Genomic DNA, 6,436 nt, shown 5'->3' with positions numbered 1-6,436 from the left:
TCGTTTGAAAGCATTTGAATAGGGACACTGCACCTAGTATGAATACTGATCTTCATACATAGGCCTAGTTGTCTTTCGTTTGTGTAAATGTATGAACACAGAATCAGTTATCAGTTATATTTTGTCTGGTTTTCTTTATGGATTACATTTGACAGATGTTTAAATAAGATGTGTAGGATGTTTTGCTGCTGGTAATAGGCCTAAATAATGTTGTATCATAGTGCCACCTGTTGATAAGAATAAACAGAATAGAACAGAATACAGTGTCTACAAAACATTAAGAACACCTGCTCTTTCCATGACATAGACTGATCACGTGAATCCAGGTGAACGCTATGATCCCGTATTTATGTCACTTGTTATATCCACTTCAATCAGTGTAGATGAAGGGGAGGAGACAGGTTGATTAAGGATTTTTAAGACTTTAGACAACAGAGACAGGGATTGTGTATATGTGCAAAAAGATGTAAGTGCTTTTGAACGTGGTATGGTAGTTGGTGCCAGGCGCACCGGTTTGTGTCAAGAACTGCAACGCTGCTGGGTTTTTCACACTCAACAGTTTCTCGTGTCCACCACCCAAAGAACATCCAGCCAACTTGACACAACAGTGGGAAACATTGGAGTCAACATGGGCCAACATCCGTGTGGAACGCTTTCGACCTCATGTAGAGTCCATGCCCCGATATATTGAGGCTGCGGTCAAGTGAGCCGACTAGTGATGGGTCGTTCGCGAACGTGTCGGCTCTAAGAGCCGGCTCTTGTAGGTGAACGTTGGGAGCCGGCTCGCATATCAAAAGAGCCAGATCTATTTATAAAAATATTTTTTAAATTAAGATATGAATAATCCAAATATTTTAATTAATAGAAATTACTCAAAGAACGAAAATAAAAAAAATATATAGGCCTAAATGCTCAAGCGCACACACTCGTTCTAACTGTCTGCTCAGACTAACAGCCTCACCTGTTGTTCAAATCAAATCTAATCAAATCTAATTTTATTTGTCACATACACATGGTTAGCAGATGTTAATGCGAGTGTAGCGAAATGCTTGTGCTTCTAGTTCCGACAATGCAGTAATAACCAACGAGTAATCTAACCTAACAATTCTACAACAACTACCTTATACACACACAAGTGTAAAGGGATAAGGAATATGTACATAAAGATATATGAATGAGTGATGGTACAGAACGGCATAGGCAAGATGCAGTAGATGGTATAGAATACAGTATATACAGATGAGATGAGTGTAAGGGTTTTCCTGTGGTGAAGGAGAGGCGGACCAAACTGCAGAGTGGTGGTTATTCATGGTACTTTAATAAAGACACTATACATGAATAAACTAACAAAACAAGAAATGTGAAAACTCAAAACAGCCCTATCTGGTGCAAACACAAAGACAGGAACAATCACCCACAAACACACAGTGAAACCCAGGCTACCTAAGTATGATTCTCAATCAGAGACAACTAATGATACCTGCCTCTGATTGAGAACCATACTAGGCCAAAACATAGAAATACCCAAATCATAGAAAAACAAACATAGACTGCCCACCCAACTCACGCCCTAACCATACTAAATAAATACAAAACAATGGAAATAAAGGTCAGAACGTGACAATGAGTAATGTAGGGTATGTAAACATTATATGAAGTGGCACTGTTTAAAGTGGCTAGTGATACATTTTTTACATACATTTTCCATTATTAAAGTGGCTGGAGTTGAGCCAGTATGTTGGCAGCAGCCACTCAATGTTAGTGGTGACCGTTTAACAGTCTGATGGCCTTTAGATAGAAGCTGTTTATCAGTCTCTCGGTCCCTGCTTTGTTGCACTTGTACTGACCTCGCCTTCTGGATGATAGCGGGGTGAACAGGCAGTGGCTCGGGTGGTTGTTGTCCTTGATGATCTTTATGGCCTTCCTGTGACATCGGGTGGTGTAGGTGTCCTGGAGGGCAGGTAGTTTGCCCCCGGTGATGCGTTGTGCAGACCTCACTACCCTCTGGAGAGCCTTACGGTTGTGGGCGGAGCAGTTGCCATACCAGGCGGTGATACAGCCCGACAGGATGCTCTCGATTGTGCATCTGTAAAAGTCTGTGAGTGCTGTTTGTTCCTGTCAGACACGCAGTATCAACCAATGAACCAAAGATACATAAGGGAGGGTCCGGCCAACTCACTCACAGTCACACACTTAGCAGCCGAGGAGAGAGAGGAAGGACAGCTGTGAAAACAACAGCTGGAAAATGAGTCGGAAGCACAGTAACATTTGGATGCATTATAATAATGTAGACAATGTTAGAGCACAGTGTAGAATTTGTCAAAACAAAATCTCATATAAAGCCGGTTCTACGCACAACCTACACCAGCATGTGCCAACTGTGCACCCAACTGTGAAGCTAGCTGTAGCGGAGCTTCGAGAAACTAGCAGGCCTGCTAGTGATAGTGGTGGAGCCAGCACCTCCACACGTGGAGATGTATCCACTCATTCAAGTAGGCCTACTCCGCAACCCACAGCAACACATTCTTCTATGGACCAGTTTATGCCAAAGTCTATGTCTGTAGCAAAACAAGGTCAAATTGATATTGAATTGGCTATAATGATTGCCACTGATTTCCAGCCATTTTCGATCGTGGAGGACAGAGGTTTTAGATATTATAGCAATAGTCTAAATCCAATGTACACAATTCCAAGCAGGAAAACCCTTTCAAAATCACTTATTCCACAACTGTATGAGAACACACAGGCTTCAGTGTGGGAAAGAGTCCAAAAAGCTACTGCAGTTTGCCTTACCACTGACTGCTGAACATCAAGGGTAACCACTTCTTACATGTTGGTTACATGTCACATCATTGAAGATTTTTCGATGTCTAGCTGTCTTCTGGACTGCTTTGAGTTCAGTGACAGACACCTCAGAGAACTTGGCAGAGGAACTGTTGAGTGTGTCCAGAGAATGGCAAGTAGATGGAAAAGTGGTCTGTTGTGTTAGCGAAAATCCAGCTAACATAACCAAGGAATGAAATGAAAATGTTTATATGGACCCATCATCCATGTCTTTCCCACACAATCAACCTGATTGTAAGAGACGCTCTGAAGGTGATGAATCCCACTGTGGACAAAATGAAAGCAGCTGTGGAATACTTCCACAGGGGCACAGTAGGTGCTGAAAAACTAAAGTCTACACAACGCCAGATGGGGATGCCTGAGCTGAGGCCTAAACAAGACTGCACTACAAGGTGGAATTCAACATTTTATATGTTGAAGTGGTTTCTTGAGTCAAAGGATGTCATCTCTACCTTGGCCATTGTCAATGCACCTGTTGATGCTCTGACCCCCGAGGAATGGGAGGTGGTGGAGGTGTGCAGAGTCCTGGAGCCCTTTGAGCAGGTTCCTGTGGGGAGAGGTACAGTAAGCAGTTATTACTACATCATTATTTAATCCAGTATTATATATGTAAATGAGCAGTAGATGAGAATGTAGTATCAGTAGACAAAACATGAACCTGAACTAATAGGTTACTGTTCTCTCTTTTCAGCTATATGACAGCCGCAGAAATTATACTCCCGTGTGGTTTGCAGCAAATCACAGCCAGCTGCCAGAGAGAAGCAAATGTAACCACAGGACATGTGACAGAATTGATGGACACCCTATGTTCATCAATGGACAGAAAGTTCTACAGAATGGAATATAATCACGTGCCTTCAGAAACCACTGCACTTGACCCCAGGTTTAAGAAGTTAGCCTTCAGTGATGCCAGAGCGATTGATGAGGCTCTTCAAAGAATAACCTCAGCAGCAGGGAGGAACAGCCCCAGCAGTCAGCTGGCTCAAGCACCACGGCAACAGGAAGAAGAGGGATCAGATGGAGCAGAAGCACCAGCAGTAGTGCCACAAACATCTGCTGTTTGGATGCTTTTTGACCAGAGAGCAACTGGGGATGCAGCACGAAGGAATCCCTCAGCAGATGTCATAATGGATGCCTGATCTTATTTGGAGTAGCCCATCCTCCATAGATCTGCAGATCCTCTGAGCTGGTGGAAGAACAAGGCCTCTAGTAAGCCATCGGGAGACAAAGTCATGGCAGGGAGACTCTGCATAGTGGCCACATCCGTTCCCTCTGATAGGTTCTTCTCGAAAACGGGACAAATAATTACTGAGAGAAGAAACCACATCAGCCCCTCGAAAGTGAGGCAGCTTGTATTTCAGAATGCAAATCTCTCATAAAATAAAAATATGGTCAGCATTGGTGTGTTCTGCTGGTTATAACATGGCAATAAAGAAGAGAGAGAAAAGAGGGGCCAGTTTAATGTTTTAAGTGGGATGCTGCAGTTTTTCACATTGTTATTTATTTTTCTTTGATATGGTGCAATATTCTATTATTATGTTGTTCAGATTGTATTCGTTTTGAATTGTTTTGAATTGTTACATTTATATGCACTTTGTTTATATACATTACAAAAGTCATACTTTAAATGCAGATGTGTAATAGCATCCGTCTTTTTTACATTTATTTATATACATTAAAAAGTTATACTTTAAATGCAAATGTTTAATAGCATTCTTTTTCATAACAAACCGATGCATTTGAAATACATTGTGATTAAGGTAGAGTATGATTTCATTTAAGAATTTAATTAGGATTGTTTTAACACCAATCATAGTCAAACTATTGCAAACTGTTTGACTTGAAAAAATACAAAACATATATTTTTAAAAGAGCCGTTTGGGAGCCAAAAGAGCCGGCTCTTTTTGGTGAGCTGAGCAGAACGAGCCGGCTCACTGAAAAGAGCCGGAATGCCCATCGCTGGAGCCGACACTTGCAAAACACGATCAAGCCATCCGCTCTTCAGTTTACGCCTACCATTTTTGAGTGAATACACATCACTTTACGGTATCACGTGTTTTCTGGTAGGGAACTGAGTCTGTTGAACCGTTATGCACAGGTAGAGACAGACAGTACGCTACAAATCATTCCAAGCAAACAGTTTGAAGAATACATATTCAATATTCCATTATCAAAATTATACCAAATCGTTTATTTCATTTTCGCGACTTATCAAAAGTTACTTTGATATCACAGGTAGAGTTAGGCTGCAGTAGCCTAATGGTGGTGCTGTTTAAGAAATGTTAATTTTTTCAAGGAAGATGTGTTTACGGTCATGATGTATACTGAACAAAAATATAAATGCAATGTAAAGTGTTTGTCCCAGGTTTCATGTGCTGAAATAAAGATCCTAGAAATGTTCCATAAGCACAAGAAGCTTATTTCTCTCAAATGTTGTGCACAATTTGTTACATTCATGTTAGTGAGCATTCCCCTTTGCCAAGATAATCCATCCACATGACAGGTGGGATATATAACGTAGCTGATTAAACAGCATGCTCATTACACAGGTGCACCTTGTGCTGGGGACAATAAAAGGCCACTCTAATATGTGCAGTTTTGTCACACAACACAATGCCACAGATGTCTCAAGTTTTGAGGGAGCGTGCAATTGACATGCTGATTGCAGGAATGTCCATCAGAGCTGTTGCCAGATAATTGAATGTTAATTTCTCTACGTCGTTTTAGAGAATTTGGCAGTATGTCCAACCGGCTTCACAATCACAGATAACGTGTATGGCGTTGTGTGGGCGAGCGGTTTGTTGATGTCAACGTTGTGAATCTCGTGAGGAGATCCGGAGGCCAATTGTGAGGTATGTGACCATCAGATGCATATCTGTATTCCCAGTCATGTGGAATCCATAGATTAAGGCCTAATTTATTTATTTAAATAGACGGATGTCCTTATATCAAGCTTACCTATACTGAACAAAAATATAAATGCAACAATTTCAAAGATTTTACTAAGTTACAATTAATATAAGGAAATCAGTCAATTTAAATAAATAAATTAGGCCCTAATCTATGGATTTCACATGATTGGGAATACAGATATGCATCTGTTGGTCACAGATACCTCACAATTTTAATGACAATGGATTAATGATGTACTAGTGGCAGATGTGACAAAATGTTTACCATCCAATTTAATTTGCTAAAATGGTATTGTTACTTAAAAGTTCACTTTAATATAGAATAACCAATTACATTAACCCATTTTAAACTGGCATAACATGGTTATTGTATGGTAACAATGGTCATCACAATAGATTAGTAATCTACTAAAAATATATCAAATTCACTTAGATCTTGCTGTGAAGCTGTGTGTGTGTGTGTGCATCTGTGTATGTCTGTGTACTGTGTTCGTATGTCATTACTGTAAACACATCTTGCTTTAATCAATCAATCAAATTGATTTATTAAGCTCTTTTTACATCAGCCGATGTCACAACGTGCTAGCTATACAAAAACCCAGCCTAAAACCCCAAAACAGCAAGCAATGCAGATATAGAAGCACGGTAGCTAGGAAAAACTCCCTAGAAAGGCCGGAACC

The sequence above is a fragment of the Oncorhynchus clarkii genome, chromosome 3 (genome assembly GCF_045791955.1).
Source record: "Oncorhynchus clarkii lewisi isolate Uvic-CL-2024 chromosome 3, UVic_Ocla_1.0, whole genome shotgun sequence".
In the NCBI taxonomy this organism is placed as follows: domain Eukaryota; kingdom Metazoa; phylum Chordata; class Actinopteri; order Salmoniformes; family Salmonidae; genus Oncorhynchus; species Oncorhynchus clarkii.
Note: the sequence above shows the minus strand (reverse complement) of the source record.